The 24,514-nt window shown below is 41.4% G+C and overlaps 1 protein-coding gene across 5 annotated transcripts in view; it reads left to right on the forward strand.

Moving 5' to 3' along the window:
• Positions 1-24,514, forward strand: part of EGLN3 (egl-9 family hypoxia inducible factor 3) — a 452,919-nt gene that overhangs the window by 38,802 nt on the left and 389,603 nt on the right. For 3 of the 5 annotated variants that reach the window (XM_086363668.1, XM_086363669.1, XM_086363664.1), the window contains exon 2: positions 16,901-16,997. The exons of the other annotated variants lie outside the window; for them this stretch is intronic. The gene's annotated coding sequence lies outside the window, so the exon portion shown is untranslated. The remainder of the gene's footprint in view (positions 1-16,900; positions 16,998-24,514) is intronic. 5 annotated transcript variants of the gene reach the window in all.

The raw sequence follows: 24,514 nt of genomic DNA on the forward strand, positions 1-24,514 counted from the left end.
CACCTTTCTGGGCCTCAAAATAAGATACATATTCTGTTGTTCAGAATAATAAACACATGTTCAACTACTGTATTAAAGTGTGGTAAATTTTTTTTTACCACTCCGAATGAATTGTAGTTGGATTTATTTTTGAGTTAGCTAATTTTCATATTAATAAATGGTAAATGGTAGTAGTAACAATAATAACAAACTACGATTCATTGAGTTCTCATTGTGCTGAGCGTATGTACATACATTATCTCATCTAATTTCTTTTGCAACCCTATGAAGTGGGCTTAATTTTACAGAGGAAGAAACTGAGGCTTCAGAGAAGTTAAGCAGCTTAATTTTTTTTTTACATATCTATCTACCTATCTATTCTTTTTCAGATTCTTTTCCTTTATAGGTTATTACAAAATATCAAGTAGAATTCCCTGTGCCATTTAGTAGGTCCTTGTTTTTATTTTATACATATGCGTGTATGTGCTAATCTCAAACTCCTAATCTATCCCTCCCTCCACTCCCTTTCCCTTTTGACAGCCCTAAATTTGCTTTCTAGGTCTGTTGCCCATTTCTTTAAATCAGACTCTTTGTCCTGACTTTGGTCAAGGCCGTTTCCCTCTCTGTTCCACCCAACCGTACCAACCTTGTTCCTCTCTACTTCCAACACACACCTTCTTTTGTGGTCAGACGTTTCTACTCTGTCTCTCTGTCCTTTTTCATTTGAGTTCTCTCTCTTGCTCCTCTCTTTATTTTCTTTCCCCTCTTCTTTCATCAACTAATAATTTCTGAGTGTCCATCATGTGCTAGTCTCTGGAGCTAGAACTGTGAAAAAACTAAGACACCTTCCTGCCCCCAGGGAGCTTACAATCTTGATTAAAATTTCCCATGTGTGTTATGCTCATTTTTTCCTCTTAGTTTTGTTTCAGTTTGTTTCATCCACCTGAAAGCTGTTCCTTTCCCTTCCAGCCACCTAAACTGTGTTCATATTTGAAGGCTTCACTCACATTTTCTTTTTCAGGCACGTACTCCAAAGGCTTCAATGCACTTCTTTTTTTTTTTTTCAATGCACTTTAGTCCCAAACGCCTTTAGTGCACAATCATCACTGCATAATTGAGCTTTCATTTTTCTTTCTCATGCTATGCTGATGCTATTGTATTTTTGAGAGCCAGAAATATGTCTTATCTGTATACTGATATCCATATATATAGATACTAATATGTATATAATATTTTGACCTCCGTTTCTCTCTCTGTGTATATAAAAACCCTTGGCACCCTCATCTTTAAAAATTCTCAAATTCATGAAAGTAGAGTTGTTTTAAACCAGACTCCTGGCCTTTTCCAGATTTGTATTTCTATTCAGAGCCAAGTGTAATCCTTGTGTATTCTTAAACCACAATCACATAATCTTTTCAGTGCTCACTAAAGGTGTTTGTTTCAAGTACCTAGGGCCATTTTCCACATGGTAACAAAATTGTGTGACGTCTTTTTCATTGCCACATGCCCAAAGTCAGGAGAGAATGGTAGAGGAGGCAGAACTCAGATGGGTAACTACTTGAGTTTCAGAGTAAGACAGATCTGGAGTCCAACTCTTCACCAGCTAGCCTGTGATCTTTCCGACTCACCCTTACTCTTGGATCTCAGTCACATGAACTAGCTCACATCACACTACTGAGCTATGTGATCTACTCAGTCACATGTACTAGCTCTATGGTCTTACTCAATCTCACTGACTACGAGCTGGAGAAAATTTCTTAACTTCTGGGAATCTTAGTTTTCTCATCTATAAAATGGGGATAATCATGGTTCAATGAAATGATGTATAGCAAGCAATTTGTACAGTTCCTGGAAAATTAAGAAAAGCATGATAATGTTTTTAAGGTTACTGACAAAGCTAGCTAGGCTCTCTTATTAATGACTAGCTCCCAAATACTAGTGTCATGGGATTTAATGTTTGAATTTGAGCCTCGGCAAAACATAAATTGCTATCAGCCATGAGTCTCTTAGACTGCTGTGAATGCTCATCCCACAAGTGTCAGAAACTTAGTGAGCATTTGTGATCCCCCAGCTCCTGCCCTGGCTGGGTCTCCAGAGAGGCTGAGCATATGATTTATTGGTTGACAGTGGAGGATGGCTAGGTAGGGAGAGTTAGGACAGCCAGACTGTGCATGGCCTCTCTAGCCACCTGCGTAGACATTTAGTTCATTCCAGAATGGAGCACAACTTGATCTGCTCTGTGAGGAAGCAGCACATGGCCTTCTTTAAAGATTTTATGAATGGGAGTAAGAAATGGAGGCAAGCCAAAGATAGCAGCTGGGCTATTCTCTCAGATCATGCGAGATTAAAAAAAAAAACTTTTATGGAATAGGTTATGGGTTTAGCTGGCACACTGCAATAATAAATGCTCTCCAGTGACAGCCGCCCCTGCCCTCAGCCCTACCTCACCCGCCAGCCCTTACTGTCCTTTGCAAGCCCTGGGAGATAGCACTGTCCCAGGCCTGGGCCAGCAGTGCCTATTGATGCCAGCAGAGCAAAAGGATGCCCCTTCCCCAACCCTGCCAGAGGCTTCTAGTCCAGACAGGGGAGGGTACAAGACAGCTGCAGAGAGAGTGAAGGTGTGCGCAGGCAGCGGGGAATGAACAAAGCCTCAGTAGTGGCCAGGATCACAGGAAACCAGACTGCTGAGAGCCAGTTATAGGATTCCTGTGGAGGCCAAAATACCACCAATCTGTAGAAGGCGGCTGCCTGTGGTCTCACAGAAGCACAGCTCTGAGGATCATGTTAGCCAGTCATCCATGGAAAGCCCTGGAGGGAGGGCTGGGTACCACTAAAGCGGGTTGAGGAGGAGAAAGGAAAAAGATCAGGAATCAGGGAAGCTGCTTTGCAATACCTTTTATTTATTTTAAAATCATCAGCACAGGGTTTGTTCCCAGTTATTATCCTTTGCTTTTGGATCCTCCCCTCTCCCTCAACATCCACCTCCAATACCTTGAGAATAGATCTGTGTTTTAAAGCCCAAACACTGATTTCGGGTTCCCTCTTTATTTCCTTATGGATATATCCCATGGGATACATATGAGTCTGTCACTTTTCTTCCTGGCTGTGGGTTGGCCCTGTCCATATGCTGAGCAGTGGGCTGGCTGGGGAGGCCCACAGAGAAGAGGATGGGCTTGAGTGTCTGCGGCACTCTGAGTGCCCCCCACAAGCAGGCTGCCTTCTCACAGCATTGCACATCATCGCCTTTGAAGCGGAAAAGAAATCCCACCTTTCCTTTGAGGCCCCTTTTGTAATATTGCTTTCCTCTGGCTGGTTGGATTAGTTAAAGTTTCATCAGCTTCTCTCTCTCAAAAAAAATTTCCAGGCTGTCGTATCATGAAAAGAAAGGATATCTCTTGAAGATGTTTGCCGCCCTCAAGAAATAAGAAAGAAAAGAATCTGATCTGCTCTGATTTTGGAAACTTAATTTCCCTTGCAAGCTTAAGCTGGTCAGACGAAGTGTTTTGAAACAAACATATATATATATATATTGTGTGTGTGTGTGTGGTTCTTCAGTGGTTTTATTAAAAGAAAAATAAACCCCCTTCCCACACGCCCACCAGTCCAATGTTCTGTGTGCTTTGGGGCATGAGAGTGGGCAGGTTTACAGACCTTGGCAGAAAATACACGTTTTGAAAACCAACTCAAAACGGTATCAGCCAGGATGAGATTATTAGACCAAAACAGTAGGGGGCAGCCTGACACAATAGAAAAAAGGTTGCTAGTCCAGTAAAACAGTGGCATGGCTCTTTGAGACAACAAAGGCAAAAATTGTGCTAAGAGCTGTAAATCTTGAATGCTAAATTCCTGTGCAAGAGACAGTCGTGGTTGTATCATAATTAAACATGCTACTAAAACATAAATCCCTTACTGATAACTTCCTCTTAGTGGCCTCATTTCCCATGGAGGGAACCAGAGGCTGGTCACCCATTAGCATTAATTGGAAGGATTTCTGGTGTATTCAGCACGGAATGTGTATTGGAAACAACAAAAGAGAGTAAATCGCCATCATCATTGCCACCAAGTACCAAGTGTTTCCTAACCATTTTTATGAATATGGGGCTGTGTTGGTGCTAAAGAATGACATTTAATGGTTGACTCCAGCGTTTTCCGACCTAGTGAAGTGGTGGTGAATAAGGAAGTCCATTCATTTATAGATATTGTATCGGTTCATAGCGCCTCTGTAACAAAGTAGCAAAGCAAGTGGCTTCAAACAATGGAAATTTATTCTCTCAGTCCAGAAGGCTAGATGTCCAGAATCAAAATGTTGGCTGTGTCACGTTCCATCTACAGTTTTTTTGGCGAGAATACTTCCTTGCCTCTTCCTAGCTTCTGGGGGTGACCGTTGAACCTTGGTGTTCCTTGGCTTGTGGCAGTGTAACTCCAGTCTCTGACTCCATCTTCTCATGGCTTTTTTGCTCTGTCTGTCTTTACATGACTGTCATCTTATAAGGATACCAGATAAAGTAGATTAGGGGCCCACATATGACCCCGGTAATGACCAATTACGTCTGCAAGGACCCTATTTCCAAATAAGGACTCATTATGAGATATTTGGGATTGAATTGTGTCTACCTTTTATGGAGGGACACAGTTGAACCTGTAACAAGTAAATAGATATTTTTGAAGACTCTGCCATATTATCTATTAGCGTATCATGGCATCTCCCAAACATGATCAATCAATTTAGTCTCCTCCAGAAATTCTAGTCTTTGCTTAGAGTAATTCTTACCAAGGAATATAAATGGTATGAACAGTTGTTCAGTGTCTGCTAAGTGCCAGGCATTTTACAGAAATTATCTTCCATTCAACTGCTTCTCACCACGGCCACTGCTATGTGCTAGTCCAAATCACCATTATTACTAGGATGGATGGACCATTTCTATGTCCTACAAACCTGCTCTTCTGGGTCTCAAACTTGCCCTCTATATTGGTTGTCCATTGCTGCATGACAAGTTACCCCAAATCTAGAGGCTTAATATGACAAGTAGTATCTCACTGTTTCTGAGGTCAGGAATCCAGGCATGGTTTAGCTATGTCCTCTGACTAAAAGTCTCTCTTAAGGCTGTGATCAAGGCACCGAAGGAGCTGCAGTCATTTAAAAACTGCATGGTGGGGAGACTTCCCTGGTGGTCCAGAGGCTAGAACTCTTGCTCCCAGTGCAGAGGGCCCACGTTCAACCTCTGGTGAGGGAACTAGATCCCACATGCCACCACTACAAGATCCTGGGAGCTGCAGCTAAGACCTGGTGGTGGTGGTTTAGTCGCTCAGTCGTGTCTGACTCTTGTGACCCTAGGACTGTAACCCGCCAGGCTCATCTGTCCATGGGATTCTCCAGGCAAGAATACTGGAGTGGGTTGCCATTTCCTTCTGTAGACGATCTTCCTGACCCAGGAATCGAACCTGGGTCTCCTGCACTGCAGGCAGATGATTTACCGACTGAGCTATGAGGGAAGCCCAGGTGCAGCCAAAAAAACAAATAAACATCCCCTGCCGCCCCACACCGCAAAACAAACAGAAAAACCCAAGACTGCACTGGGTGAAGATCCACAGCCAAGTTCACTCACATGGCTGTTAGAAGGATTCATGTCCTCACTGGCTATTTGCTAGAAATGTCAGTCCTTGTCACATGGGCCCCTATAGGGCTAATCCCAACCTGGCAGCACACTTCGCCTCAGAGAGCGCTCTGAAGGGGAGAGCAAGTGAGAGACAGTAAGAAGAAATGCACAGTCTTTTGTAACCTAATCTTGGAAATGACATGATTTTTGCAGTATGGTGCAAGAATCAAGTCAGAAGCAAGTCATTAGATCCAGGCCACACTTGAGAGGAGAGAATTATCCTAGGGCCTTGTGAGGAAAAGCTAAAAACTTCCCCCTGAGTGTTTCTCCTTTACTCCTACAACACTACCAAACCCACAGCCTGTCTGACACCAGATGGGTGGACTTGCCATATATCAAGCAATTTTGTGACACTACCTGGTTGTCCTACAATTTAACTCAATTTTGATGTTATCTACCTGGAGCTAGAATTAGATGCCACAGGTTAAGAGCTCAGTTCCACAGGACACCCCCACTCCCCTGCCAAATGCCAACCCCAGATCCAGGTTATCACCTGTGCTTCTGCCTGACTGGCCATAAATTGAAGGTTCCCACCACCCTATTTCAATTAATTTGCTAGAGAGGTTCACAGAACTCAAGGAAATATTTATTTACTAGATTACTGATTGATTATAAAAGAGTATAACTCAGGGGGGGCTTCTCTGGTGGCTCAGTGGTAAATAATCTGCCTGCCAATGCAGGAGACGTGGGTTCGATCCCTGGGTCAGGAAAATCCCCTGGAGGAGGAAATGGCAACCCACTCCAGTATTCTTGCCTGGGAAATCCCATGGACAGAGGAACCTGGAGGGCTATAGACCAGGGGGGTCGCAAAAGAGTTGGATACAACTTGGTGACTAAACAACATCGTAACTCAGGAACAGCCAGATGGAAGAGAAACATAGGGTAAGGTGTGGGGAATGGGTGTGGAGTTTCCATGCTGTCTCCTAGGGAGCCCTCTCCTTGCATCACCATGTGTCTACCCTGAAGTTTGCTGAACCCTGTACCTTTGGGAACAATGATTGATTAAGTCATTGATTGTTGGTGTTGGAGTTCAATCTCTAGCCTCTTCCTGGAGGTTGGGGTGTGGTGGGGGAGGGGAGGCCTGAAAGTTACAACCCTCTAATTAAGGTTGGTTCCCTTGGCAACTAGTTTCCATCCTTAGGTTACTTAGGGGTTTCCCCAAATTCCTGTTGTTAACATAAACTGATATATTGTTGAAAGGACCTTGTTGTAAGTAAAAAGAAAAAAAAAAGATACTGTTATCTTTCTTATCACAAAAACCTTGGAATTCCTGTGCCAGGAGTTGGACAGAGACTAAATGAACATTTTTTATTGTAAATCACAACATCACAAGCATTCACAGGAGGAGGCAGGAATTGTACATTATTTGCAACAGAGCTACCCAAGTGATCCAGTTAAAATGTAAATCAGTCATAACACAATACTGCTCAACCCTCCAATGGCCACCCATCCATCACTCTTAGAGTCCAAAGTCCCTACCCAGGCCTAAGTGGCTCGGTCCTAGCTGTCTCTCTGATCTCACTTCTTTTAACTTACCTTTTCCCACCACTTTAGCCTCTGGTCCTTTGACAAAGCATGCCATTCCCACCTTAGGTCTTTGCCCTTGTTTATCTGTTCAGTATACTCTTTCCCCAGACATTACCTATTGAAAGACATCTTATTTACTCCCAATTTTGGGGTAATTATCAATAAATCTAATGCAGCATTTTTGGGTAGTTTCCTGTAAATGTAAGTTTTCAACTCATTTGGGAAAATACCTAGGAGCATGATTGATGGATCATACAGTAAGACTGTGTTTACTTTGTAAGAAACTGCCAAGATGTCTTCCAAATAGCTATTCCATTTTATATTCCCACGAGCAGTGCATGAGAGTTCTTGTTGCTCCACATGCTTGTTAGCATTTGGTGTTGTCAGTATTTTGGATTTTTGCCATTCTAATGGGTCTGTTATTATGGTTATATTGTGTAATTTATTACATAATACGTTATATGTTATATATATGTTATACTATAAAATGTATATAGGCATAACGTGTTATATAGTATATATTACATAATATAATATGCTATATTACGATAGTGTGATAACTCACCTAGAGCCAGACATCCTGGAATGTGAAGTCAAGTGGGCATTAGGAAGCATCACTAGGGAAGAAACTAGTGGAGGGGATGGAATTGCAGCTGAGCTGTTTCAAATCCTAAAAGATGATGCTGTGAAAGTGCTGCACTCAATTGCCAGAAAATTTGGAAAATTTGGACTATAGTCCTCCAGGTTCCAACTCTTTTGCAACCCCCTGGACTATAGCCCTCCAGGTTCCTCTGTCCATGGGATTTCCCAGGCAAGAATACTGGAGTGGGTTGCCATTTCCTCCTCCAGGGGATTTTCCTGACCCTGTGGCTCAGCAGTGGCCACAGGACTGGAAAAGGTCAGCTTTCATTCCAATCCCAAAGAAAAGCAATGCCAAAGAATATTCAAACTACTGCACAATAGCACTCGTCTCACACACTAGCAGAGTAATGCTCAAAATTCTCCAAGCCAGGCTTCAATAGTACGTGAACCAAGAACTTCCAGATGTTCAAGCTAGATTTAGAAAAGGCAGAGGAACCAGAGATCAAATTGCCAACATCCATTGGATCATAGAAAAAGCAAGAAAATTCCAGAAAAACATCTACTTTATTGACTATGCCAAAGCCTTTGACTGTGTGCATCACAACAAGCTGTGGAAAATTCTTGAAGAGATGGGAATAGCAGACCACCTGACCCGCCTCCTGAGAAATCCGTATGCAGATCAAGAAGCAACAGTTAGAACTGGACATGGAACAAGAGACTGGTTCAAATTGAGAAAGGGGTACATCAAGGCTGTATATTGTCACCCTGCCTATTTGTAGAGTCACTGCTTATATGTAGAGTACATCATGTGAAATGCCAGGCTGGATGATGCACAAGCTGGAATCAAGTTTGGAGGGAGAAATATCAATAACCTCAGTCATGCAGATGACACCACTGTTATGGCAGAAAGCAAGGAGAAACTAAAGAGCCTCTTGTTGAAAGTGAAAGAGGAGAGTGGAAAAAGCTGGCTTAAAACTCAATATTCAAAAAACAAAGATAATGGTATCTGGTCACATCACTTCATGGGAAATAGATGGGGAAACAATGGAAACAGTGACAGACTTTCTTTTCTTGGGCTCCAAACTCACTGCAGATGGTGACTGCAGCCATGAAATTAAAAGACGCTTGCTCCTTGGAAGAGAAGCTGTGACCAACCTAGACAGCATATTAAAAAGCAGAGACATTACTGTGCTCACAGCGGTTCATCTAGTCAAAGCTATGGTTTTTCCAGTAGTCATGTATGGATGTGAGAGTTATAAAGAAAACTGAGCGCCGATGAATTAATTCTTTTGAACTGTGGTGCTGGAGAAGACTCTTGAGAGTCCCTTGGACTGCAAGGGCATCCAACCAGTCCATCCTAAAGGAGATCAGTCCTGAATATTCATTGGAAGGACTGATGCTGAAGCTGAAATTCCAATACTTTGGCCACCTGATACGAAAAACTGACTCACTAGAAAAGACCCTGATGCTGGAAAAGATTGAAGGCAGGTGGAGAAGGGGACGACAGAGGATGAGATGGTTGGATGGCATCACCAACTCAATGGACATGAATTTGAGCAAGCTCTGGAAATTGGTGATGGACAGGGAAGCCTGGTGTGCTGCAGTCCATGGGGTCACAGAGTTGGACACAACTGAGTGACTGAACTGAACTGAATAGGCATGTTGTGGTATTTTGTTTTAATTTGCAATTCCCCCAAAAAGTATAATGTTAAGCATTTTTCATATGTTTATTTGCCATTTGTATATCTTCTTTGGTGTGGTGTCTGCTCACATCTTTCGCTCATGTTTAAATTGGGTTGTTTGTTTTCTTATTGCTCAGTTTTAAGGGTTCTTCATATATTTTGAATATAAGTCCTTCATCAGTTTATCTTGCAAATATTTCTCCCAGTCTGTGACATCGCTTTTTTTTTTTTTAATTATTTAAGTTTGGCTGTGCTGGGTCTTCATTGCTGCATGGACTTTTCTCTAGTTGTGGTACAGGGGCTTCTCATTGCAGTAGCTTCTCTTGTAGAGCAGGGGCTCTAGGACATGTAGGCTTCAGTAGTTATGGCACCTTTGTGGCTCTAGAGTGCAAGCTCAGTAATTGTGGTACACGGGCTTAGCTGCTCTGTGGCATGTGGGATCCTACTTCAGGGATTGAACCTGTGTCTCCTGCATTGGCAGGAGAATTCTTTATCACTGAGCCACCAGGGAAACCCCATCTTTTCATTCTTCTAAAGCAAATTCCATTTAAAAAGTACAACTGAGATGCAAAATAGCATAGAAAAATTTTGTTATAATTTGCTAATTTACTTCAAAAAGACATCTGGAGATGTAAAAATTAAGTTAAATATAGATAATATTTGACAAATGACTATTATTGAAATTAATAAAATTAAATACAGTTGAAAAGATCTGTCCTCTAACTTTGTGATAGGTATAGCATTATATAGTGAATATAGGAACTGGATATAATTTCTTGATCACAAAGGAAAGGACCAATGGAATGGATAGTTGGTGTTTAATTAAAATTTGGAGATATATAAAATAACATTTTCTGGAGAAAACATTTGCAATAAATAGAGTGACAAAGGCTTATTATCTTGAATGCATACAAAGCTCTTAGAAGTCAGTAATGAAAAATTAAGAACACATTCAAGGACAAAGACAATTGATCAAAGATCTACAAATGGCAAATAAGCCTTTTAAAATGTTCAACCTTGCTGATAACTTAAAAGCAACCAAATTTAATACACGTAACACCATTTTCACATATCAAACTGGAACGATGATGGAATGAGGATATCCTGTACTGCTGTGGTACAGATGAAGCAGTTTCTTCATACATTGGTGAAGTGCTAAGTGATAAAAACCTTTTTGGAAAGCAGATAGAAAGTATATATTGAATTGGCCAAAGATTTCCTTCAGGGTTTCATATAACATCATATGGAAAACCCTGAACAAACGTCTTGGCCAACCCAATGTTAAAAGCCTTACATTAAAAAAAACCCAAAAAACCTTTGACCCAGTATTCTTACTTCTGGGGATCTGTTCTAAAGAACTAATCTAAAATATAAGCGAAAGTTTATCCACAATAATGCCAGTTACATCTTTGTTCACTAACAGTGAAGTCATTTGCTATAATAGCCTGTGTGGATCATTCTTTGGGCCTAGTGATTACCTAACAAATTCTGAAAGATATATTCACAAATATAATTCTAAAAAACACTGTTCCATTAATTCACCTAGAGCCTGTGCTCTGCAACAATAGAGGCCACCGCCATGAGAAGTCCATGCACTGCAAGTAAAGAGTAGGCCCTGCTCTTAGCAACTAGAGTGAAGCCCATATAGCAACAAAGACAGCACAGCCAAAAATTAAGTAAAGAAATAATTATTAGAAAAAAAAGTACGAAGCATAACTGGAGTCCGTTTTAAGGAGATTGACTGAAGGCTCCTGGATGATGAAACAACAGTGTGACTTGGACAGGATAGTTTACTTAACTCCCTAACAAGCCAGGACCCAGGTTTCCTACAGTTCAGTCCCTTCTGATGCTGGGGTCCACTTAACTTCCCCTCATTCGTGCCCATACCTGACATGCCTTGGGCATGGCTGCTCCACAGAGTCTGGGCCCAATGCACCTTTAGGCCCAGCAGTGGTGATACTCAGCCCAGCTTCCCATGTAGTAGTACAAGGTTGCATGATGCACTTAGTTTAATGCTCTGCTGTAGGCATATTGAAATTCTTTGTTGTTCAGTCATGTCCACCTCTTTGCGACCCCATAGATTGCAGCATGCCAGGCTTTCCTGTCCTTCACCATCTTCCGGAGCTTGCTCAAACTCATGTCCACTGAGTCAGTGATGCCATCCAACCATCTCATTCTCTGTTGTCCCCTTCTTCTCCTGCCTTCAATCTTTCCCAGCCATCAGGGTCTTTTCCAATAAGTCATCCCTTTGCATCAGGTGGCCAAAGTATTGGGGCTTCCACATCAGTCCTTCCAGTGAATATTCAGGATTGATTTCCTTTAGGATTGACTGGTTTGATCTCCTTGCAGTCCAAGGGACTCTCAGGAGTCTTCTAACACCACAGTTCAAAAGTATCAATTCTTTGGCGCTCAGCCTTCTTTATGGTCAAACTCTCACATCCATACATGACTACTGGAAACACTATAGCTTTGATTAGATGGACCTGTGTGGGCATTGGAATTCTTAATAATTGTTAAACAAAGGGCCTCACATTTCTTTCTTTCTGGCCATACTGTGTGCATGTGGAATCTTAGTTTCCTGACCAGGGATCAAACTCGTGGCTCCTGCATTGGGAGTTCAGAGTCTTAACCACTGGACCTCCAGGCCACATTTTCATTTGATGTGAGCCCCACAGATTCTGAAGCCTGTCCTAGGGATATTTTGAGCTGGACCTGCTGGCGTTGTACGAATTCCATGGGGAATATATCAGGGGCTACCACAGGGGACAGGCTGGAGGCCATGTAGTTAGGGTTTAGGGGTCTCCCATTTTGGCTTTGCGCAGAGCCATTCTGACTTTTGCCTTTGTACATTTTTGTACACAGGGTTCTGCTGCTAAAAAAAGACCTAGTTATTTTCATTCTACTGCCATCTGATAGAAGAAGCCTCTAAAATTTAGACAAGTTTAGTGGATTACCCCAGGTAACCCAGATTATTAAATGACAGAGCTATACCTCAAATGTGACCTCTTAATTCCCAGTAATACTTGGGCATTTAATATGAGATTCCTGTCCATATCATTTAAATAACTTCACTAGAATGTAGTTTTATCGAAGCCAAAGAATATTGCTTGGCTTGTATTTCCGGGAAAACCTAAATTCATTCGTGGAGGTACTACCTATAATGCCATCTGGACATTTCATAAATCTGTACAGTTGTTTGCAAGAAGACTGGGCAAGAGAGGGTGAAAAGTGCAATCCAAGAGAATATCAGTGCTAGAAAAACAAGTGCGCATTCCTGAGTAGCAGCCACGGAAGAACAAACACGAGTGCCCAGTAAATTTTATGAAAAAGTGTTCAACTTCATTGTAGCCAAAGGCATGAAAATGACAACAATCTGTTATAGAATACCTCGATAAATTTAAAAATACTGAGGGTAGTTGGCTAGGAGGGGCAAAATAAACACTCATACTCTGTTGGTGGGAGTGTGAATTGATTCCCCCTTTTTGGAGAGGATTTTGGAATACTTTTCTAGATTTTAAATAGACCCACTTTTTTTTTTAATTTAAATTTATTTATTTTAATTAGAGGCTAATTACTTTACAATATTGTATTGGTTTTGCCATACATCAACATGAATCTGCCACGGGTGTACACGTGTTCCTAATCCGGAACCCCCACCCACCTCCCTCCCTGTACCATCCCTCTGGGTTATCCCAGTGCACCAGCCCCAAGCATCCTGTATCCTGCATCGAACCTGGACTGGCGATTCATTTCTTGTATGATATTATACATGTTTCAATGCCATTCTCCCAAATCATCCCCCCCACCTAGAGTCCAAAAGACTGTTCTATACATCTGTGTCTCTTTTGCTGTCTCGCATACAGGGTTGTCGTTACCATCTTTCTAAATTCCATATATATGTGTTAGTATACTGTATTGGTGTTTTTCTTTCTGACTTACTTCACTCTGTATAATAGGCTCCAGTTTCATCCACCTCATTAGAATTGATTCAAATGTATTCTTTTTAATGGCTGAGTAATACTCCATTGTGTATATGTACCACAGCTTTCTTATCCATTCATCTGCTGATGGACATCTAGGTTGCTTCCATGTCCTGGCTATTATAAACAGTGCTGCGATGAACATTGGGGTACACGTGTCTCTTTCCCTTCTGGTTTCCTCAGTGTGTATGCCCAGCAGTGGGATTGCTGGATCATAAGGCAGTTCTATTTCCAGTTTTTTAAGGAATCTCCACACTGTTCTCCATAGTGGCTGTACTAGTTTGCATTCCCACCAACAGTGTAAGAGGGTTCCCTTTTCTCTGCACCCTCTCCAGCATTTATCGCTTGTAGACTTTTTGATAGCAGCCATTCTGACCGGTGTGAGATAGTACCTCATTGTGGTTTTAATTTGCATTTCCCTGATAATGAGTGATGTTGAACATCTTTTCATGTGTTTGTTGGCCATCTGTATGTCTTCTTTGGAGAAATGTCTGTTTAGTTCTTTGGCCCATTTTTTGGATCGGGTCATTTATTTTTCTGGAATTGAGCTGCATGAGCTCTCATCTCCTTTTGATCTGTGGGGCAACTGGCAGTTTTGGGTTTAAGTTAGATTATGGTGGCTGTGGGTATCTTATTAGTAAATGCATTAGATTCTTACAGCTAAGCCACGTTCTTTAGAATTTGCTTACTCAGTAATGAAAATGATATTTCTATATCTGAAACCTGTGTCTTTATCTTTCAGTTATTCTGAAATACAGTAGGTAAATGGAGAGCAGAGTATTATTGATAGACTCCTTCAAACCTCAGTAGCAGAAAAAAATTCTAAACAATCATAATGTCCATTAAATAAATTGTGGTACTCCCACTCAACAGAACACCATGCTGCCATTACAAAGAATGAGGTCATCTTATATACAGACAGAAAAATGTCCACAACATAATGCCAAGGAGAAAAAAGGGCAACTTTCATAAAAGCTTACATAGCAACAGCTCATGTTTGTTTAAAAAAGTTTGCGTATGCCCTAGCAGAATGTTTGGGAAAATGCACACTGATCTGTTAACAGTGGCAGTTGTTTAGTTGCTAAGCCGTGTCCGACTGTTTGCAATGCCATGGACTGTAGCACACCAGGCTTCCTGTCCTTCACTGTCTCCCAGAGTTTGCTCAAACTCATGTCCATTGAGTTGATGATGCCATCCAACCATCTCATCCTCTGTCATCACTTTCTCTTCCTGCCCTCAATCTTTCCCAGCATCAGGGTCTTTTCCAATGAGTCAGCTGTTTGCATCAGGTGGCCAAAGTATGGGAGCTTCAGCTTTAGCATCAGTCCTTCCAGTGAATATTCATGGTTGATTTCCTTTAGAACTGACTGGTTTGATTTCCTTGCTATCCAAGGGACTCTCAAGAGTGTTCTCCAGCACCGCAGTTTGAAAGCATCAGTTCTTCGGTGCTCATCCTTCTTTATGGTCCAACTCTCACATCCATACACGACTACTGGAAAAACCATAGTTTTGACTATATGGACCTTTGTTGGCTAAATGATATCTCTGCTTTTCAGCATGCTGTCTAGGTTTGTCTGTTGTAGCTTTTCTTCCAAGGAGCAAGTATCTTTTAATTTCAGTGATTACATTCAAAGACAGGTGTGGTGGGAAGCTTTCACTTCTACAATATATCTGTTTTGCTTGAGGTTCTTGCTTTGTTATGTTTTACAAAGAATAAGAGTTACCTTTGTAAAATTAATAAAATCTGTTTTATTTTTCTAAAAGAAAAATTTGTGATAGTTCTATTACTGCTGATATTAGATAATTTGATTATCAGGGATTGTACTTAATTAAAAATTTTTTCCTCCTTCTCTTTTACAAAGTAAATGAGGGCTTTGAACATGTTCAGAATGTATGCCCTTAGGCTAGAAAATGATGCTTGGCCATATTTACCCTGGGTATTATTTTTAAGTTTGTATATAATTTGTCAATTTAATTCTCTCAACTCACAGGAATCTTTTCTGTTTGACTTTCTGTCTTCTGATAGTAGATGCAATATAAGTACTAAATCATTTTATATAAGGAACTTGAGCATCTGCAGATGCTGGTTTCCACCACGGTCCTGGAACCAAGACTAGGAGTGAGGGTACCAAGTGATGACTGTATACTGATTGTATAAAATTTGGAAAATATAGAAAAACACAAAGAAGCCGAGAGGTAAATGGCTTATGATGCCATCACTCAGAGACTAATGTTCTTAACATTTTGTGTTGTTTATTTCCAGTTTCTTCTATATATATTTGGCTGATAGTATGTTAGGCATTCAGATTTGTAACCTACTGTTCATTAACTTAGTGTTATATCATCAACTTTCCCATCTTGTAAAAAAGCTTCATAAGCATCATTTTGAAAACCTGTTATATCTTCTTACACAGATGTATTTCATTTAGAGTGATTTGAAATGCAGTCTGACCATAGGTGGTCCTAGGAAAATCCCATGGATGGAGGAGCCTGGAAGGCTGCAGTCCATGGGGTCGCTGAGGGTCGGACATGACTGAGCGACTTCACTTTCACTTTTCACTTTCATGCATTGGAGAAAGAAATGGCAACCCACTCCAGTGTTCTTGCCTGGAGAATCCCAGGGACGGGGCATCCTGGTGGGCTGCGTCTATGGGGTCGCACAGAGTCGGACACGACTGAAGTGACTCAGCAGCAGCAGGGTTATTCCGGGTGCTAAATTGGTATCTCCTTGGTTCATCAGGATTTTCTGTAAAAGTTTCAGGATGGCTGTCATGGTTCCAAACCACAGTAGGTTAATGTCCCTACATACTTGAAACCAATGCCAGAAACAAGGGGGCAAATAGAAAAGGGATTTTTTTTTTTTACTTTCTTTTTTTTTAAATTTTTTTTCTTTAGAAAAGGGATTTTTAAAAATATGTGCCTTTTTGGGGTGGGGAAGGGGGGGAGAAGAGGAAAACTTTGCCAAGTTTTAAGAGCTTTAACAATATTTATACCTTTAATTTAGTAATTCTACTTTGGAAATCCCTCTAAGGATACTTTCTATTACATCTGCTTCTCCAGAACTGGGTCTCATGCTGGTTCTTGGACTAATTATGATTTCCCTCTGGCATTTGGCCACTGCCACCTAAGCAAACTACTGAGGAGCTAACAAGATGAATTTGGCTATTGAGTTGGTAACTAAAAGAGTTACTTCCTCCTTTTGTATTGGAAATAGCCTTGCATATATTAATAAATATATGAGCTTGAGTCTTTGCATGTTGGTTCATTTTCTGTGAAGAGATTCACAGAAGTAGAATGACTAGATCAAAGGGTACAAATATTTTTATGACACTAGATTGTTATTACAGAAATTTAAATATTTTTCTTTTTACTAAATTCTAGACTTAAATTTGAAACAAGATAGTGAGATACTAGATTCCAACGTCCTCCACCCCTCCCTGCCAAAAACCCAAAACTAATGTACCAATGGTACATTCTCAAAATTTTCTTTCAGTAATCACTGAGTGAACTGAAATTGGACAACATCATAATTGCTGTTTCTGTCACTGAGGAGAACAAATTCTGAGGTGGACGTCATCTCTCATGGAGCGGTATGGAGCTAACTGGGCTGATCTGTCTTCTAGTTCTCATTCTGTCTCCTTTAGAGCATCTTATCTTTCGTCACTTCTACATAAATATAGAAGATCAAGTGAAACTCAGTTAATTTTGTATTGTGTTATTAAACAGAAGATAGAAAAGTGTAAGAAGTTAAAACTTAGTCAAAAGAAGGCATTTAAAATATCTCTGGTTTTGCTATATTTTTACTCTCTGCCTTAGATGATTTAAGTCAACTGCCATCAGACTTTTTCCCCCATAAAAGAATTAGTCACACTGGATTCTTCTAGGAGAAAGAGAAATATGGTTAAATACCCAGGAGAACTGTTGTGTATGTTAAATAAAATTTGGATTCTAAAGAAAAGTGGAAGGATTTGTTGGCATGACTCTCTAAAGGATTACAGCTTTGCAAGTGGGTGTGTAATTAAGTCCACTTCATTTCTCCACGTGTGCCTGTTTTCACTTACCTTGAAAAATTACAGTACCAATGGCACTTCAACAAGACCTCTTCCTGCATTTATGCAATTGTTAGGACCTACTGATGAATTTGAAGTTCCCACTCCCTCGAGAACTGGTTGAGATTTCTCTCACATATTTCTTAAGTTTTATCTTAATCTTGTATAAAAGATAATCTTTAGAAATTCTTCCCTCAGTAGACTGCTCTATTTTCCCATAAAATACACTTGCAAATAGGTCTGCAGATTTTTCAACACAATGCCTGCAGCAACAACCATGATAAATCCTTTCATGGCCTCAGCTTTCTGTAACCTTCTCCATCCCTCACAATGACACACACTTTTTCTCATTCATCTTTTATTACAATTCAATATTGTACTTGAATATCATTAGCTTGTATGCAGCGTTCCCCTCACTCTTTTTTTTCTTTAAAGGACAAACTGCTGTTGTTGTGCACATTTCATCTGGAAATTGACTTTGGTGTTATAGGTTCTAATATATTTACACAACAGGTACAGAAAGGTATTGGAAAAAAGAAGAAATATTTTTAACATCGTAAACCTCTAGCAAAAATATGTGTGTAATAGAATCTGGTACTGTGGTATTACACACATTACAACTGTCACTGTGACTTAGAGCCTTGGTTTAGCTGAAAGAAAATCTATAACCCCAGAAATGCAACAATGTCTGAGTCACAGTTCAGGGTAATAAATGTTTTTCACAGAATACTATAATCCATATTTCCAAAGCTGATGCAACAAAGGAATTTCTACTAGAAATCTTTCAATTTCATGGGTGGAGGCTCCAATGCAGAGAGAAACAGGAAGAGAAAAAAAAAAGCATTTAGGAAAAAAATGATGCACTTGAGTGACATGATGGACTGTCAGATATTCAGAAATCTGGCTAGCAAATTTGGTTGCCGTGTACCTCCTCTGATAAAAGGCCACAGAGAGCAAACTTTATTTGAATAACTTTAAGAGTGGACTATTTCTCTTTAAAGGAGAAACAGATAATTGTTTTATGACCGGAACAACTGGGAAGAGGAATCCCAGATGTGGCTCAAGAGGGCTTTCCTCAAACTGGGGAAGTGAGGGAATAATTCGATTTTACAATTTTATGGCCTTTGATTGGCCTGGGCAGGGGTTGATAGTCTGAAGAACATCTCAAGTGTCTGTGATTGCCAGCCGTGTTCTCTTGACTTCGTTGGGGGTGGGAGCAGATAGGCCGGGTCTAGGTTGGCAAACAGGGCAGCAAACAGTGGGTCTCATGGAAGCATTGAAAAGAAGATGGCTGGGTTAGTTTGGCAGGCCTTGTTTTTGGCCAACTACAACAGTCATTTATTAAAATTCAGTAGGAACTAGAATACTTGTTTTGTGAATGTGAGGGAGCATGGGGAGAGTGTCTGCTTGAACCTTGAATTTGATATTAGAAAACAAGCCTGGCACTACACTCCGTGTCGCACAATTTCTGTTCCCTCTAGATCTGTTAAACTCCTACTCATGCCTCAAGATCCATTCAACTGTCCCTTTAGAAATTCTTTGCTCCCACTGTTCAGCTCCCAAAGCAGCTAATTTGTATTCTTTTCATACCACTTATGACATTCCCAAGTTAGTTGCTCACATGGGCAGCAGATCAATTGGTTGAAGATCAATTCCCCAAAGTCATTTAGCCATATTAAATTCACCGCAAGTCAATTGAGGAAACCAATTTGCTTAACGCGAATTTTATCTGTAAGTCTGTGATTTATTCATCATAAGCTCCTTGAAGGCAGAAACCTTACTGATTCATACTTGGTGCTCCTGCATATTACTTGAAATATTGAAGGGCTTAGTAGATGCTTAGCGCTTATTGAATTTAATTGAATATAACTGTAATATAAAATAGCTTCATGTTTTTCTTGCTTTTTATGTGTTCACATTTTCTATCTGACTTATAATGAGCAGACCACACCTGGACAGACTATATGGATCCTGAGAAGTGTTTTTCTCCCATGTCTGTCCTGTAGACATAGAGTCTGCATAGATTTATGTGGGAATTTCAGCTCTTTATTGGGTTTAGCGCCTCTTGGCCCTTCCAGTTGGAGAAGGCAATGGCACCCCATTCCAGTACTCTTGCCTGGAAAATCCCATGGATGGAGGAGCCTGGAAGGCTGCAGTCCATGGGGTCGCTAAGAGTTGGACACGACTGAGCAACTTCACTTTCACTTTTCCCTTTCATGCATTGGAGAAGGAAATGGCAACCCACTCCAGTGTTCTTGCCTGGAGAATCCCAGGGACGGGGGAGCCTGGTGGGCTGCCGTCTATGGGGTCGCACAGAGTCGGACACGACTGAAGCAACTTAGCAGCAGCAGCAGCCCTTCCAGTAGCTTGTGTTCTGCCTGCTTTACTATAGCTTCTTAAAAAAATTCATGTTTGATTATAATTTTTTTCTTGTCCCTTTCATTTAGTTTCATTGTTGCTTCATTACATAGTTGACTCATCACTGTTAGTTATGAGAAATGCATTGGACGGCTTTTTCTGTTCTGTCTGAGAACTCACATCTCAGATATCAACAGTACACAAAGTCCAGGGGAATTAAGGCAAGTAACTGGAACCTCTTTGGAAGAAGGTAGTGATGTAGTAACAGTGTTATATGCCCATCAACAGCACTCCATCCCTTCCCTGCCAAAGACCCCCAGTTTTCTAAGGTATTGGGTGGCCATATGCCTCAGAGATAGTGGGGCCCTTTCTAGCTCCAGGGAGAGAATGAATGAATCCAAGCCAATCCTAGTGTGCCAGTGAGTGGCTCAGGAGTGGGCATCAAGTCCAACACTGGCCAGTGAGATATAAGAGGACACCTCTTGCCAAACTTCAGAAGATTTTCTCCCTCCAAGAAGGGTCGCAACTGCGAAGTTTCTTTTCTGCTCTGAATGTTGCTCTGTGAGGATTTGGTCCTTGGTGACTATTTCTTCTGACCACAAGGAAGGAAGCCAGAAGAAGCACCCAAAGGTAGAACCCAGACAGCCCCTGACATTGAGCCACAAGTGCCCCCATGCTGCAGCTGCCTCACCTCAGACTTTACCTGGGTTTTCTGCTGAAAACATCCTAACTAAAAAAGTGTTGTCATGGTTTACAAAATAGTTGAGTCCCCTGAAATGAATGCGGGAGACCCAGATTCGATCCCTGTGTTGGGAAGATCTCCTGGAGAAGGAAATGGCAACCCACTCCAGTATTCTTACCTGGAGAATCCCATGGATGGAGGAGCCTGGTAGGCTATAGTCCACGGGGTCTCAAAGAGTCAGAAACGACTGAGCGACTTCACTTTCTGAAATGAATATTTGGTAGATGTCCTCTGAGTCCTTTAATCCCAGCCCACCATGAGGCCTATGTGACTTTAGAGTCAGCCAGTTCTGTGATTCAACTCTGGTGTGCCATCATTTACTAGCCATGTGATTCTGAGCAAGTTATTGAACTTCCCTGAGCCTCATATTCATTCTGTGTACACATTGCTAGAAATTTGAGGCTCTTACTAGCCCTCACTCCATCCCTGACCCTCATGACACCCAAGCTGAAGATTTTGGAGAATTTTACTTCAAATGTTGTTTTCCCATCATCCTGGCTTCTGGGGTTTATTTGAATCAGTTGCTGGGCTGAGTCTGGAGAATCAGCCACTGCTGCTCAGGGCAAAGGGAACATTGAAGGGAGAGTGAAGACAGGTATAATGTAGATGCTGCTCTCTGTTGCTTTGAGCTTGGAATTGATCTAAGGAAGGCAAGAGAACCTTGGCTGCAATCCTCCCACATAACAGGAAGTAGAGAAAAGTCAGTGTATCTGTCAGAGTCAGATGGCACAAATGGGGAAGTTAAGGGAAGATTGATAACGAGATGATTAAAAAAGGTGTGCGCAGGTTTAGGGAATCAGTTGCTACTCCTGTGCTTGAGCTGGAAATGGCTACCAGAAACTCTTGAGACCCACATCTATCAGAGTGAACTCTCTGCCAACCATGGCTGTCAAGGAGGGCTACCCAACAGGGTCTACTGCCTTAAGTAGAGGAGTGCAACTATTGATGCCTCAGGGAGAATAAATTCACATGTTTTATGTTTTCCCATGCTCTAGTTTCCTCCAGTTTCCTCCATCTTACTGATGGAGCCCAACTAGAAGCCAGAAGGCAAGGGTGCCCATTGATGTAAGCTATACAAGTCAGCCTCCTCAGGCACAGATTAGGGTGTGAAGGGTGGAGAACAAGTTTGGAGGGGCAAATGATGAATAATATCAATCTAATGAATAAATCAGTATAACTTGATTTTGATGAACAGTGCAATGCTATCAGGTTCAGTAACTTTCCCAAGGGTCCATAGCTAGGAAGTAGTAGAGCTGGGATCTGTATCTTGGCATTTGCTCTGTGGTCTTTGCTTAGGGTCCTATGTGATGCAGGCTTTCAATGAGTCCCAGGTTTTGAGATTTTGCCCGTGTTCTCTCCATGTATATTAAAAAATGAGAGTCGGATTCTCTGCACCAAGATCAGATCAGATCAGTCGCTCAGTCATGTCCGACTCTTTGCAACCCCATGAATCGCAGCATGCCAGGCCTCCCTGTCCATCACCAACCCCCAGAGTTCACTCAGACTCACGTCCATCGAGTCAGTGATGCCATCCAGCCATCTCATCCTCTGTCATCCCCTTTCCTCCTGCCCCCAATCCCTCCCAGCATCAGAGTCTTTTCCAACGAGTCAACTCTTTGCATGAGGTGGCTGAGGTACTGGAGTTTCAGCTTTAGCATCATTCCTTCCAAAGAAATCCCAGGGCTGATCTCCTTCAGAAGGGACTGGTTGGATCTCCTTGCAGTCCAAGGGACTCTCAAGAGCCTTCTCCAACACCACAGTTCAAAAGCATCAATTCTTCGGCACTCAGCCTTCTTCACAGTCCAACTCTCACATCCATACATGACCACAGGAAAAACAATAGCCTTGACTAGACGAACCTTTGTTGGCAAAGTAATGTCTCTGCTTTTGAATATGCTATCTAGGTTGATTATAACTTTCCTTCCAAGGAGTAAGCGTCTTTTAATTTCATGGCTGCAGTCACCATCCGCAGTGATTTTGGAGCCCCCCAAAATACAGTCTGACACTGTTTCCACTGTTTCCCCATCTATTTGCCATGAAGTGGTGGGACCGAATGCCATGATCTTCGTTTTCTGAATGTTGAGCTTTAAGCCAACTTTTTCATTCTCCACTTTCACCTTCATCAAGAGGCTTTTGAGTTCCTCTTCACTTTCTGCCATAAGGGTGGTGTCATCTACATATCTGAGGTTATTGATATTTCTCCCGGCAATCTTGATTCCAGCTTGTGTTTCTTCCAGTCCAGCGTTTCTCATGATGTACTCTGCATAGAAGTTAAATAAACAGGGTAACAATATACAGCCTTGACGTACTCCTTTTCCTATTTGGAACCAGTCTGTTGTTCCATGTCCAGTTCTAACTGTTGCTTCCTGACCTGCATATAGGTTTCTCAAGAGGCAGGTCAGGTGGTATGGTATTCCCATCTCTTTCAGAATTTTCCACAGTTGATTGTGATCCACACAGTCAAAGGCTTTGGCATAGTCAATAAAGCAGAAATAGATGTTTTTCTGGAACTCTCTTGCTTTTTCCATGATCCAGCGGATGTTGGCAATTTGATCTCTGGTTCCTCTGCCTTTTCTAAAACCAGCTTGAACATCTGGAAGTTCACGGTTCACATATTGCTGAAGCCTGGCTTGGAGAATTTTGAGCATTACTTTACCAGCGTGTGAGATGAGTGCAATTGTGTGGTAGTTTGAGCATTCTTTGGCATTGCCTTTCTTTGGGATTGGGATGAAAACTGCCCTTTTCCAGTCCTGTGGCCACTGCTGAGTTTTCCAAATTTGCTGGCATATTGAGTGCAGCACTTTCACAGCATCATCTTTCAGGATTTGGAATAGTTCAACTGGAATTCCATCACCTCCACTAGCTTTGTTCATAGTGATGCTTTCTAAGGCCCACTTGACTTCACATTCCAGGATGTCTGGCTCTAGGTCAGTGATCACACCATTGTGATTATCTGGGTCGTGAAGATCTTTTTTGTACAGTTCTTCTGTGTATTCTTGCCATCTCTTCTTAATATCTACTGCTTCTGTTAGGTCCCTACCATTTCTGTCCTTTATCGAGCTCATCTTTGCATGAAATGTTCCTTTGGTATCTCTGATTTTCTTGAAGAGATCCCTAGTCTTTCCCATTCTGTTGTTTTTCTCTATTTCTTTGCATTGATCACTGAAGAAGGCTTTCTTATCTCTTCTTGCTATTCTTTGGAACTCTGCATTCAGATGCTTATATCTTTCCTTTTCTCCTTTGCTTTTTGCTTCTCTTCTTTTCACAGCTATTTGTAAGGCCTCCCCAGACAGCCATTTTGCTTTTTTGCATTTCTTTTCTATGGGAATGGTCTTGATCCCTGTCTCCTGTACAATGTCACGAACCTCATTCCATAGTTCATCAGGCACTCTATCTATCAGATCTAGGCCCTTAAATCTATTTCTCACTGCCACTGTATAATCATAAGGGATTTGATTTAGGTCATACCTGAATGGTCTAGTGGTTTTCCCTACTTTCTTCAATTTAAGTCTGAATTTGGCAATAAGGAGTTCATGGTCTGAGCCACAGTCAGCTCCTGGTCTTGTTTTTGCTGACTGTATAGAGCTTCTCCATCTTTGGCTGCAGAGAATATAATCAATCTGATTTCGGTGTTGACCATCTGGTGATGTCCATGTATAGAGTCTTCTCTTGTGTTGTTGGAAGAGGGTGTTTGTTATGACCAGTGTATTTTCTTGGCAAAACTCTATTAGTCTTTGCCCTGGTTCACTCCGTATTCCAAGGCCAAATTTGCCTGTTACTCCAGGTGTTTCTTGACTTCCTACTTTTGCATTCCAGTCCCCTATAATGAAAAAGACATCTTTTTTGGGTGTTCTAAAAAGTTTGTAGGTCTTCATAGAAACCACCCTTATTAATGCTGTTTCCCCTATTTTATTATTTTATACATGGTAGTCTCTACTTCTTAATCCTCTACCCTTAT

Source organism: Bos grunniens, chromosome 21, assembly GCF_055505025.1.
Source record: "Bos grunniens cultivar Pamir isolate PY7600 chromosome 21, Bosgru_T2T1.0, whole genome shotgun sequence".
Lineage (NCBI taxonomy): Eukaryota > Metazoa > Chordata > Mammalia > Artiodactyla > Bovidae > Bos > Bos grunniens.